Raw genomic sequence first — 14,480 nt, 5'->3', positions numbered from 1 at the left:
AGAGGAATAGTCCACGAGATCCAACATCCGAATAAGAGGAGTTTAAAAAGAAGTAGAGGGGAGGATGGGGGGCCTGCATGGCTCAGTCGCTTGAGCGTCCGACTTCAGCTCAGGTCATGATCTCACGGTTTGTGAGTTCAAGCCCCGCATCAGGCTCTGTGCTGACAGCTCAGAGCCTGGAGCTTGCTTCGGATCTGTGTCTCCCTCTCTCTGCCCCTCCCCGCTCATGCTCTGTCTCTCTCTCAAAAACAAACATTAGCAAAATTAAAAAAAAAAAAAAGGAAGAAGAAGAGGGGAGGAAATCATCACTAAAATAAGGCAAGAAGTTTCCTAGAATGGAAGGACATGAACTGCTGGATTAAAGGGACCACCTATTCACCATATACATGAAAGTTGACCCTGCTTTGTGCGCTCAGACAGGAGGTGGGGAGACAGAAAAGATCGCATCCAAAGAATCAGGAAGCAGAAGGTCTTAAGGCTTATCAAAAGGGACTCTGGGAGAAAGAAGACAAAATTATGAAGGAAAATTATTTCCAACCTAAAATCCATTCAAAGCCAAACTACCTAAATGAGCAGAGAATAAAAAATTTCAGGGATGAAAATTTTCAAAAAAAAAAAAAAAAATCTTCCCCCCCTCCCCCGCCCCAAGATGCTAATAGACAATGTGCTCCACAAGGCCGAAGTCAATCAAGAAAGAGGAACACACAGGTTGCAAGATAAAGAAGACCCAAGAAGGGAAGAGCAATGAGAAGGCCCAGACGGGGGTGAAAGACACAGGGTCCGGCTCAGAGCCCTGTGACTCAAGAGATAGACAAGGTGAGGGCTGTGTCCGTAAAATCGTTGCTGTCACTTAGAAGTGTTTTGTAACCCTGGGACAGAAGACCCTTGGGAGAGCCTGGCTCAGGTTCTCACCTTTTACTTGTCCAGAGTTCCTGGTTTGCGTTCCTGGAGTTACTGAAGACAGAAGAGCCCAGAGCAGTGCACTCCCCAAGGTCGGTGTCCCCATCAGACACCCAGCGTGTGACACCACCTTGCTCTGTCAGATCCGCAGACCCCAAGCCCTAGTTCCCAGCACTCTCCAGGTCTTGCCTGCTGACTTCCCCTAGAGAAGATGAATCCCCAGAATGATCCAGAAACTGTTCACCTTATCATCTCCCATCTTCTTGTAAGAGCAACCCTTCCTTGTCTTCACATAACTTGGTTTGTGCTGGCTACACAGGTGCTCAAACCCAAAAAGTAGATTCCTTTTGGAGAGTACTTGGGTGGCTAAAATATAAAGGAATGACTGACACAAAAGTTGGGGATAGGGAAGTAGAGGAATTGGTCTGGGAAAGGAGGCACAAAGGTGTCCCAGGCCCTTGTAAAGTTCTAGTTCTTTATCTTTTTTTTTTTAAGTTTATTTATTTTTGAGAGAGAGAGAGAGAGAGATTGTGCACATGCACAGGCACGTAGGGGAGGGGCAGAGAGAGAGAGAGACAGAATCCCAAGCAGCCTCCATGCTGTCAGCACAGAGCCCGACTTGGGGCTCAAACTCACCAACAGGGAGATCATGACCTGAGCTGAATTCAAGAGTTGGACGCTTAACTAACTGAGCCACCCAGGTGTCCCTAGTTCTTTATCTTAATGGTGGACTTCTGGGTGTTTTTACTTTATTACTACTCTTCCAACCATCTGTGTTGATTTTAGTAGTATTCTTTCAACCCTACATATAAGTCTCTGTACCTCTCTACACATATTTCATAATAGTTTTAAAAACCTCATGACATTATTACAAAACATGAAATAGGATAAGACTCATGGAGAAACACCCTGAGAAATAGGCAAGGGTGTAGGGATGTACTTTTAAAGCATAATTTATCAACACAGAAAATTGTTGTAAAAGCTGAAGTATCTATGGTTTGGGTTGGGAACCAAAAGAACACCAGCAATAAATTTATGTCTTAGTATCAAAATGGTCTTTTTATTAGGGGAAAAAAAAACTGCTGGGGCGCCTGGCTGGCTCAATGGGTGGATCACGTGACTCTTGATTTCCGGGTCACGAGTTCGAGCTTCATGTTGGGTGTAGAGATTACTTAAAAATAAAGTCTTTTGAAAAAACACCACTTTCATAGCCTGATATATAGAATTCTTTCATTGTACTTTTAAAAATATTCACCAGTTTTTTTCATCATTATTTTGGAATGTTGATTTTAAATGACAAAACAGGAGAGGACAGAAGCTGTTATTTTGGTCACTTCTCAAAAACCATATGGCGGGCCCCTGTCGTAAATGCTGTAAATGGCCTCAGTTCGCAGACCGGATGCTCACCCTGAGATGAATTACCATGTTTGTATACCAACAGGAATAATAATTAAAGTGAATTCCAACGGTTCAAATATGTTTAAATTCATGAGTTTATAATGATACCAAGTTAGAAAACACTCATTGTCACCTTTTGAGAATGGCAGGGAGCTAACTCATTATTCCGAAATCAGGCACCTAAAGAGAAAGAATCCTGTCTTTCCTGTAAAACTGTACCACTGGCTTTTAAACAAGTGACTAATAAGGGGGGATTTCTGCTTCCAGGAGTATCCCGGCTAATACATGAAGAATGACAGAGTGAAAATATCAGCATTTTACAACCCAAAGAGAGAAAGGGTCAAAGCGATGATTGGTCCCGGGGCTGCTGACGTTACAGGAAGAGCCGCCAGACACAAGGGGTCTCCCGACAGAGGCACCAGCGTGAACCGTGAAATCGTCTTGCAAAAAAAGAGAAAACAAAACCTCAAGTCTTTAGATCTAGCTATGAGTTTACCGAAATAAAGCCAGAAGGACACATAAAGAGCACTTTGAGATGCAATCGGAAAAGTCCAGACTGTGGAAAATTCTACAGGACGAACAACATGGTGTCTTCATTAAGTGCAAGGAATTGGTGGGGGCGGGGAGAGAAGGCAATTGCAACGAGGCTGTAACTCAATCCTAATTCAAACAAAGACACTTTAATAAATTTATGAGGCCATCTGGAACATCTGAACACTGACTAGATATTTAATAATATTTTCAGTTGTGGGTGAGATAATGGTGTGGTACTTACCTATACACAAAAGCTTCACCTTTTAGAGATATCTGCTCAAATACTACAGGTGAAGGACCTGATGTTGAAGATGTGCCTCAAAATAACTCAGGAAGGGGCGCCTGGGTGGCTCAGTAGGTTGAGCCCAGGCTGATTCAGCTCAGGTCACAGTTCCAGAGCTGTGGGATCGAGCCCTGCATCGGGCTCTGTGCTGAGCCTGTAGCCTGTTTAAGATTCTCTGTCTCTCTCCCTCTGCCCCTCCCCACTGCTCGCACTCACTCTCTCTCTCTTTAAAATAAAATTTTAAGTGGCACCTGGGTGGCTCAGTCGGCTGAGCAACCGATTTCGGCTCAGGTCATGATCTCGCGGTCTGTGAGTTCGAGCCCCGCGACGGTCTCTGTGCTGATGGCTCAGAGCCTGGAGCCTGTTTCCGATTCTGTGTCTCCCTCTCTCTCTGCCCTGCCCCTGCTCGTGCTCTGTCTCTCTCAAAAGTAAACATTAAAAAAAATTAAAAATAAAATAAAATTTTAAAAGGAAGTCTTTAATAAAAAAAAATAATAACCCACAGAGGTGGAAGTAGGTAGCTATGGTTATAAGGTACAGTAAGAAGGCTGTCCAGTCAACAGGAAGCTGGTGATGGTTGCATAGGATTTGCTACAGCATTCTCTCTACTCTTCTGTTTTATGAAATTTTTATAAGAGAAACTTTGGCAATTTTGCCTCAAATAAAATAGAAGTTACATGCGTGATATATACAAGAGGCAAGGGGGTTCTGACGTTGACACGAAAAATAGTACTTACCTGTAAATGAGAAAAAGAGCAACCCTAATACAAAAGCACAAAGAATGAGCACACGCTCCACAAAAAGAAAAATACAAATGGCCAATGAATATTAAAAAAAAGTTTGAACTTCTTTTTTTTCATTATTTTTTAACGTTTATTTATTTTTGAGAGACAGAGCATGAGCAGGGGAGGGGTGGAGAGAGAGAGACACACACAGAATCTGGAGCAGGCTCTAGGCTCTGAGCTGTCAGCACAGATTCTGACCCGGGGCTTGAACCCATGAACCATGAGATCATGACCTGAGCCAAAGTCGGACACTTAACCAAATAAGCCACCCAGGCGCCCCTGAATTTCCTAATATTAAAAGAAATGCCAGGAATGAGCATAATTCTGGAGGAACATATAGGAGAATCACGAGACTTCTAAGAGACCGTGTAAAGAAGAAGGAAGAATTGGTACCCAAACAAGCCTCTTGAGATACACTTGTACATGAAACTTTGTATTTTGAGATAATTGCACGTATGTGTATAAAATTTATGAACAAAGCCAAGAGGCTAAATTCAAACAAAAGTATTCACGTGTTCACATTCTTACCTCATTAACCAGATATCTATGTCATAAAATTAGGCCAATAATTCTAATCTAAAAAAAAAAAAGAAAGCTCTTCAAAAGTATTTTAAGGTTACAGTGATACAATGCATTGGCATTCTGCCTAGGATTCTTGTGCTGTATCTGAAGGTAAAAATAGTCTCAGAAAACAATCTTAAAGCCAACATAAAGGGTGCTGGCCATGCCAAGGGCAGCTTCTCAACAGGCGGAAGGTCGCTGAACAGTCTCTAAAGATGTCTGAGGCTCTCTCTTGGGGAGACAGACAATAACGAAAAGAAAAGCAAAATAAATAAGATGACTTTAGATCGTGTTAAGTGCTATAGAAACGACAAAAGTGTCAGGTGGTACAAGTGACTAGGAGAAGGTCTTTTTAGGTAAGGTGGTCCAGGACAACCTTTCTCAACAGGTGACATCTGAGCTCCTTGTCAAGGAAGCAGACTTGCAAAAGATTTGGTGGTAGAATATTCCAGATAGAAGAAACTGCAGATGCAAAGGCCCTGAGGTGGGAGCGCCCAGGGTGGAGGTAAGGAACTACAGAAGATACAGCGGGCCAGGTGGCTATAGCATAATACAAATGAAGAGGGGTCCAAGATGAGTTCGGGAGTGAGGGCAAGGGTCACTTAGGGGGGCCTGATGAGTAAGTCAGAGGGAGGCATTTAGATACGATGAGTTGGTGGGAGCCCCCCGGCCAAGGTGTTTTAAACAGAGGGTGGCATGATCTGGTTTGGGTCCCACTAAGCTCCCCTGGGGTGCTGCGTGGGGAGGAGGCTGTGGAAGGGGAAGATGAGCAAGCCTGGAATGAGAAAGCCCGTCTCAGAGGCGGCTGCAGAGAGCCCAGGGAGAGAGGAGGCCAGCTGGGCCAGGACAGCAGCAGAAAGACAATGAAGCCCAATCACATGCTTCACAAGTAGAAGAGACAGAACGCGCGGATGGGATGCTTGCAAGCAAGTGAGGTAATTAGAGAACTAAAATGATGACACTTGAGTTTTTAAGCGAATGAAAGGATGGATGTGAGAGCCATTTCCTGGGCTAGCGTCACAGAGGAGAAACAGGAGTTGGGAAGGAGAAAAGAGTTGTGTGTGACAGCCAAGATATGGAAACAATCTCAACATCTGTCAGCAGGCGAATGAGCCAAGAAGAGGTGATGTACCTACACGATGGAATATTACTCAGCGTCAAAAAGGAGGAAATTCCACTATTTACAACCACGTGGATGAAACTGGAGGTCATTATGGAAAGGGAAATAAGTCAGAGGAGAAAGACAACTACTGCATGGTGATCATTTATATGTGGGATCTTCAAAAAAAAAGAAAAGAAGAAAGTCTAACAAAGGAACAGATTACAAAAAAATGGCTGCTAGGGGCTGGGGGTGGGAGAAATGGGGAATGATTTATAAAAGGGTACAAATGAGTAAGTTCTGAGGATCTAATGTATCACATGGTGACAACAGTTGATAACATTGTGTAGTAGAATTGAAATTTGCTAAGAAACTAGAATTTGAATGTCCTCACCAAAATAAAAAGGCAGAGAGCTGGCAAATATATAAGGTGGTGTATATGTTAATTACCTAGATGGGAGGAATCGTTTCACAATGTATTTATACCAAAATCATCACACTGCATACGCTAAATATCTTATAATTTTATTTGTCAATTATACCTCAATAAAGTTGAAAAAAGTTCTGCCTAGACCATTTTGTTTCAGATGTCTGTCAATGTAGACCCCATGGAGAGGGCGAGTGGACAGTTTAATAAGAGCTTAGAGCTCCTAGGAGAAGGCAGACCTAGATATTTAAAGGTAGGAGACACCAGCACAGGGATGATAATTAAACAATTGGATCGAATAAGATCCTGTAGGGAAAGAAGGTGCATACAAAAGAAGACAGTGTGGAGAACCAAGCAGTAGGCACTCCAGTCTTTAGAGAATTGAATAAAGTCAAAAATAGAATTTAAAGTAATAGAAGTGACTTTAATGTTCATTTGATTCTCTTCTCTCTGAAAAATGATTTGTTAATAATTTTAAAATAAACTAATCTAAGCAAATATCACTTCCCTGTGTTCTACCAGCCTGGCGGCCCTCAATCATCCTCCTGATTCTAGAAGACGAGCGTCGCCTTTTCCTTCCTGCCTTGCCATGCATCTCCACCATCACTGATGAGCCCCCAAGTCATTTAGTTGTCTGATATTTTCTGCTTCCTAAATTTTAAGTCAAACTTAACATTGAATATACAAGAAATCATTGACAAGATTATGGGTCCATTAGGAATCCTGCTCATGTGTATTATCTGTTCTAATTTAATTTCTCTGGTGTAAACAAAGACCATCTGAACAGTATGAATTGAAATCTGGGCAGAGTGTGAGTAGGCAGCTGCCAGCAGTTAATGATGTATGTATTTCTCTGTGATTGGACTTCAAACTGAAGGAAGAGAGGAGAAAAGGGCTACAGCCCTTCCATGGACAACCCTGATCCAGTTTAACATCTCCTTCCCCTTCGCCTGTCTTTTCTTTCTGTTTTGTCCTCTGCCAACAGGGGAGAAAATTAGTCGGGTGCAAAAGGCACTACCGAAGTTCTTTATAGACCAATCTGGGGATTGGCACATGATAGTTAATTTCATCTGTCCATTTGGCTACTCGATGGCCCAGTAGTTTTGGCAAATACCAGACTAGATGTTGCTGTAAAGGCATTTTTAAAATGTGACTAACATTTAACTCAGCAGATTTTGACTAAAGCAGATTACCCTCCATAATGTGGGTGGGCTTCATCCAATCAGGTGAAGGCCGCAAGAGCAAAGACTGGTTTCCAAAAACCAAAGAAGCAATTCTTCCTCAAGACTACAACATGGAAACCCTACCTGAGTTTCCAACCTGCACGTTTCAAAGTCAAGACTGAAATATCAACTCTTCCAGACAGATAGATGGATGGACAGAGAGATAGAAATAGATAGTTGATAGATAGATGACAGATAGCTAGATTGATAGACAACCTACCGGTTCTCTTTCTCTAGTGAAGTATGACCAATAAACTTCCCTTCTCTCTGTCTCTAGCTTTTTTTTTTAACCACATCTGCTCAGATGAATGTAAAATGACTTAATATACAGCCCTGAGAGAAAGTTTTGTACTGAAGACTGAGCAATAGAGGATCTGACACTGGGATTTTAGTATCTGAGTTCCTATTCTGATTCCAAAACTTCAGAATCATGGGAACAAGTGACATAAACCCCAAACCTCGGGGAAGGGACACGGAGGCACTGCACCCGCATGTCACATCTAAGCCTGGTGTGGTTTTCAAATCAGTATGAGATACTTTCACAAGAATACAAGAGCTTTGTCTTTAGTGTTTTCTGGAATGGTAAAGGAAGCGGAGTTTAGGAAATCATACTAAGGAAACAGCTAGGAGAGAAGGAGAACATGGTCCCTCAATTCTGGTGCAGTATTTCCTTGACTGAGTTTTTTCCATCATTCAATTTCTGATACAAGAAACCCAATGGCTCCCAATATTCAAATTCTTACGTAAAATTAACACACACATGCCCACTCAGTTGAGGATTTTTGAACTCTATCAGAATAAACAATAGGTTATAGTTGCATGACCTGTTTTTGGTTAAAAAGAAAAAAGAAACCTAAACCTTTGGTTCAATATTCAAAGAGAACCACCCTCCACTCAAAGTATACATTCCAGCTGCAGTGAACTTTTTACTTTGGGCCAAATTTGGAGCTAGCTGGTCCCAGTTTTAAGGAAATCTTAGGTGCGGTGGTAGGACATTGGGGAAGTAGAAAAAGTTTGATAGGTGGCAAGGCATGGGATTTAATGGAAAGGCCACTGAATTTGGAGTCAAGAACTCTAGGCTGCCTCTTCCACCCCATAGTTACACAGCTTCAAGAAAGGCAATTACACCTAGTGAAACTCAATCTCCCTATCTCTAAAATGGGATAACCATCTTTATGTAACCTTCACAGTTCTGTTGTGAGAATCACGAAGAATAAGTGTGTCATGAGCTATCATATCATGACCCTGTATGGAAGGGTTGGTGGTTTAGTTTCAGCAAAAATTCCAGAAAGGGATTCCTTGCTCCTTATTACTTACACAGTGTACAAACTCTGAGAAAAGGCAAGCCCCCTTCTGGTTGTGCCCTGCTTGGTGACTCAGACCAGCTCTTTCGTCTCCGTACCGAGGAGGTCACAAAGAGTGTTTCATAGTCTCAGTGACCTCCTCAAGCTGAAGCATTGGGCCTTTTCTCATGTGGTCTAAGGTGGTGTGCCTGGTTGGTGGTGGGGCTCAGGACTTACTCATAGTCTGAGAGGTAGAGGGTTTGCTTTCAGAACCAAGTTTTAGGGTTACCTCTCTCTTCTCCCGTTGGTTGTTGGAATATATGAACTCTCTGTGAACATGTAGCTATCTGTGCATATCAAATATTGCAAACCCTCAAATATTGCTCCTCCTCAACCAGGCACAGATGTTTCAGAAGTTTCCAAAGCCTGGTTTAATACAATATTCCTATAGTCTCTTCAGCTGATGCCATTTTCCTTAGGAATCTACTTACATTATCACAGTGACATAGGCACCAACTTGCTTTCCTAAAAGGACCAGAAGCCATAAAAATGTTGACGCCATGGGAATGTGATATGGGTTGTCTTTAAAGAAACAGAAGCCGTCTATTAGAGGCTATCCATTGACCAGGACTGAAGCAGTACCCAGGACAGGGGGTTCAGTGAGCAAACAGCTGAATAGGCACGGTCAGAAAACATGGCTGAAAACCCAGTAATAAGTAACAGCTAACCTCTGCCAAATACTTCACTCTACTACATTCCCTGACAAGCATTTAACATGTGTTCTTTCGTTTAATCCTCATTTAAATAGTGTAAGGTAGGTACTCCTGTTCTCCCCAATTTATAGATGAGGAAACTGAGGCTGAAGGTGGATGTGTCTAATCCAAGGTAACATTGATGGCAAAAAAGGATCCCAAAGGCAGGTTCCCTGAACCTCTGTTACCTCCCCAGGATATTAACAACCTCTGTCTTAAGAGGTCAGTTTCTTTTGACCACCTGAAGAGTTTTCTCAAATCACCCACTCAGTGACCCAAATGAAACACATCCAAGCTAAAACTGTTGTGTGGGGGTGTTATTTATTTGCTTATTTTTCAGGTAATCTCTGCACTCAACATGGGGCTCAAACTCATGACCCTGAGATCAAGAGTCATAGGCTCTGCTGAGTGAGCCAGCCAGGCACCACCCCCCGCCCCAACCTAAAACTATTGATCTAGGATCAGTAAACAAGAAAGGTAATGTAACAGATCAGCTGGTGGACAGGAACCATTCACTTGGACTGGATGGCATTGGTTTGACCCAGGGTTATTTTAGCCAAGACTGGCTCTTCAAAGATGTGAACACTTGATGAGTATTAACCAGTAGACCATGTCCACCAGTCCTCCATGATACATGAGGTCTTAATAGGCTACTTGCTGCTGAGATGCACTGCAATGTAAATAGAGTAGCATCCTTGCATCCGATGTAAAGAAAATGTCAAGATAACACAAGCAAAGCATAGGCTCTCCCATCAAATGGATGAGGGATGACAAAAGCTTTCATCCCGCAGATAATTGCAATGGCCGGCTGGGTAGCTAATGCCTTCAGATCGGATGGGTGGCTGTGCCACTCTCAGAAGTGAGAGTTAACGAAGTATTTCACTGATGCTTTTCAGGTGGGCCTTGGGCTACCCAGTCTATCAGAGGAGGTAGCAGGCATCCAAGACCAATGAAAACCTTAGGATTTACCTCCACTGAATGCATGGAGGTAAGAAGGGAACCAAGGACAATAAGGGGGCGGGGGTTGCCCCCCCCCCGTGTCCTCTGGTTTGTTGAGGCTGTGTGACACCATGAGGAAAACGATTTTGCTAACATCCTATGGCTCTTCAACATAGCTTCACCCCTTCCTGTTCCAAAAGGCACCCCTAGTTCTCCTTTTCCCTCCACCCCTGCTCAGCCTTAGTCCCCCCACAAGCCTGCGGGGGTCAGAGCACATCACGTTATGACAGGGGCTTCCACCAGAAACAGGCAGCGGCGGCCGAAGCACAAAGCCACGTGAACCGCAGTGACAGGTTCATTTAGAAACAAATTAGGGGTTAAGTAAAAAGTGCATGACGAAGGCAAAACCGAGTTTCCCTTTCCCCCTTCCTGTCGGTTAGAATTAGAAAGTGTCTATGAGCAGCGTGTGTCAAGAATATGAACGTGAGATGTCATTTCGGCTGCCTCTAATTGAAGCCAGGATAAATGGAGTGGAAAGGCAGCGTCTAATCCAATCAAAACATGAAAAAGGTATTTTGACATGTAAATTACAAACTTCCTGTGTATTTTGTCTCCCCAATTACACCCTCCCCTGTCATGTTTTTTTAAATTATATCTTAATCTCCCAGTCTCCTAATAATTATGTCATCATTCTTGGGCCCTGAACACTGTGTAATGGTATTTTATGGGATATGCCATTCATTATTAACTAAACTCACTCTCTGTCCCCAGTGATACCATATCTCATGGCGTTCAAATATGCCTGGTGTCAGCTCCTGCTTTGTAAATGCTCCGGCAGCCCCACTCTCTGCTTCACGGTTACATGGAGGTGAGTTTGTGAAGCACTCTTGGACAGTTAATCCGACTCATCACTATTTTATGTGGGGATATCCAACACCTTTTTTTTTAATGGGATGGGTGATTGGTTTAAAATATAAATCTCTCATCATCGGGGCTCATTAAAATAGTGCCACGCACAGAGATTTTCCTGCTGCTCTTAACGAAATGGCCAATATTGAGATCACAACAAAAACTCAGATAGCAAAGAAAAATGGCAGATATGCAGAGAGTGGTTATACTGTACTGGCGGAAGACATGGGGAAATATTACTGAAAATTGTCTCTGAGCCGCAGAAAACCTTAAAGATCACCTGGATTTACAGGTGAGAAAAATGATAGCAACCAGTTAAAGGAATTTCTCTGTCTCTCTGTTCATCGGACGCAGAAACACAAAGAGAACCCCAGGGCACCAACTGGCCTGCACCAGGGTCCTGTAGACCCCCACCCTGGAGCCCCAGGGACTATGTTTGAGAGCCAGTGCAGTGCCTTTGGGGCCACTGATGAAGCACAAACGAGGTATCTCTGAGGAAGTCCCCAAAGGCTTGGGCCAGGACAGCGACATACAACAGATCAGCACATAAACCTGAGAGTCACCACTGAACGGTCCTGGCTTCCAAGGGGCCCTACATGTTCAAATGCCCTCTTTGAAAGTCCATCTTTTACTAAAGGTTTTATTAACACTTAAAGCAAGTATAGCGAGAATAGGATTGGGTTCAGAAGGATGACGACGTTCTATTCCTGGATGTGCTACATTCAAGTCCTTGTCCTTGGGACGGCCACTGGGCCTCCCTGGCTCAGCCTCAGGATGCCCCCCTGCAGAACAGAGGTAATAATATGGTAACTTCTGGGACATCTGGGTGGCTCAGATCATGATCTCATGGTTTGTGAGTTCAAGCCCCGCATCGGGCTCTTTGCTGACAGTGCTGAGTGTGCTTGGGATTCTGTCTTTCCCCTCCCCTCTCTTTGCCCCTCCTACGTGTCCCCACCTCTCTCTCTCAAAATAAATAAACAAACCTTAAAAAAAATAATAATATGGTAACTTCTACTGGGGCAAATGCAAGCAGACTCCATTCCTTGTACACGGCGTACTTTAAAAACTAAATACCCAACATAGCTGAACACACAGAGCTGTCCTGTCACTATGTTGTACACCTGAAACTAAGGTAACATTGTGTGTCAACTATACTTATAAATAAGTAAATAAATAAATAAATAAATAAATAAGAAAAATTGGTACCCCCCCTACCAAAAGAAAAACAAACAAACAAACATCTAAATAGCCAAAACTTGAGTATTAAATTTATAGTTGAGAACCCTGGTCTGGTCCCCTGTTCTGCCCTTCATTAGCCCTCTGGCCTCAGTTTCTCCTTTTGAAAAGATAGGTATAAAAATGTACCTCCCAGAGGTAAAATGAGATAATGTGGGACTGCTTTATCCGATACAAGACGGTCAAAATACGTCACCTACCACTTACTTGTGGGCAGGTGGTTGAGACCACATCAATTACCACATTGCATCCTTTGGCTGAATCCAACAATCAGTGGTTGAAACCACTGGAATAGGCAGAAACAACAGACACGCCCGGGAATGTTCTATGTAGAGCACCCTCGGAACAAATCCCCCTGAACAAGAATGAAGTGGGATGTTCTTTATCCTTGAAATCTGTGAGTACCTGAGGGGTTTCAGGGTGGCCTTGCCCACCCACCTATAGCAGAAGGGAGATGTGAGATGCCAGCAGGCAGGTAACAGCCTCCCTCTTGGCCCTTCTTCAAGTAACACTGAGGCCAGACCCTGCAGGAATTCAGAGATGATGGAGACGACGCTGTCTGTCCTTAAGTCCAGAAACAGAAATTAGAGCTGTGGGAAAACTATTCCTCAGTCAAAATAGGAGTGAGAAACGCTCTACAGGAGTTGCCAACAAAGCTCCAGGAAGATACTTTAGTGTAATCCTAACCTTTATTGTACTGGAAGGTTATTAAAAAATAAATGGAAGCCAATCCCAGTAGAACAATCACTCAAAGAAGGAAAAACTGGTGGCTAAAATGAAATCTCCCATGTTTTAAAAATGGCAGATACAGAAATCTGAACCACAAATGGTGATCGTACTACCCTGGAGAGTGTTATATAAATGAGCCAGAGATAAACTTCTGTGTATTGCTCTCAAGTTGTCCCCATGCTCTTTCCTTATTTGAATCAGGCTAGGACGGTTAATCCAAAGCCTGTGGGCGCCAAATTCAAGTTCTTCGCCTCCAGTTACTTTAAATGTAGTCAAAATAAACATATTTTTAGCCATTTAGATCCTACCTACTCTGCACATCCCACAAAACTGCATCTTCCAACCACAGAGAAGTCCTGCAGCTATAAAAGACCCCAAACCAGCGTGCCTGGGTGTCTCAGTCAGTTAAGGGTCCAACTTCAGATCAGGTCATGATGTCACGGTTCATGGGTTCGAGCCCTGTGTCAGGCTCTGTACTGACAGCTCAGAGCCCGGAGCCTGCTTCAGATTCTGTGTCTTCCTCCCTCTCTCTGCTCCTCCCCTGCTTGTGCTCTGCATCTCTCTCTCTCTCTCTCTCTCTCTCTCTCTCTCTCTCTCTCTCCCTCAAAAATAAATAAACAATAGAAAAAAAAGACCCCAAACCACTGTTGCCTTTCAAAGCTTCCAGACCCACAGACACCCCATCTTGCTGCTAAGCAGTATCACCTAAACACATAAGGCCTCTTATTTCTCTCTCTTCTGGGAGGTCCCCTGCCCTATTTCCCTCCAGAGTGGTCACCTCACACCAGACTCTGGAAGGTCTCCTGCTGGGAGAACTTTCCCCTCTCACACAACCCTATCCAAGCACCACTCAACAAAGTGTGAATTGTGCGTTACTGCCTATCCCGGTCCTATCTTTTCCTTAATCAACCCTGAAATCCTCACCCTTACCACGGGGGGTTTCTTAGTCTGTTTGGACTGCTAAAACAGAATACCATTAACTGGGTGGCTTATGGATGACAGACATTTATTTTTCACAGTTTGGGGGCCTGGAGTCCAAGATCCAAGTGCCAGCGCCTTCAGTGTGTGGTGAGGAACCACTTCCTAGTTTATAATGGCTGTCCTCTCATGTGTCTTCACATGGCAGAATGGAGCTCCCTAGGGTCTCTTTTATAAGGTCTCTAATTCCCACCAAAAGGCACCACCTCCAAACGCACATTGGGGGTTAGGTTTCAACATATGAATTTTGGCAGGGGGTGGTGGTGGGGGGACACACACATTCAATCTATAGTGGAGGGAAACCCTCTAATGGAATCAAGACTGGACTTGGAATCACAATCGGAACGTGAATCCCAGCCCCAGCCATGGACCTACTCTGTGGCCTCAGGTCAGTTCCTCACCCCTCTGAGTTTCCCATTGCCTCCTGGGAAGTGATGATGCCTA

Source organism: Lynx rufus, unplaced genomic scaffold, assembly GCF_022079265.1.
Source record: "Lynx rufus isolate CCGP_SWC_20201006 ecotype Redwood Valley unplaced genomic scaffold, mLynRuf1.p SCAF_21, whole genome shotgun sequence".
In the NCBI taxonomy this organism is placed as follows: Eukaryota; Metazoa; Chordata; class Mammalia; order Carnivora; family Felidae; genus Lynx; species Lynx rufus.
Note: the sequence above shows the minus strand (reverse complement) of the source record.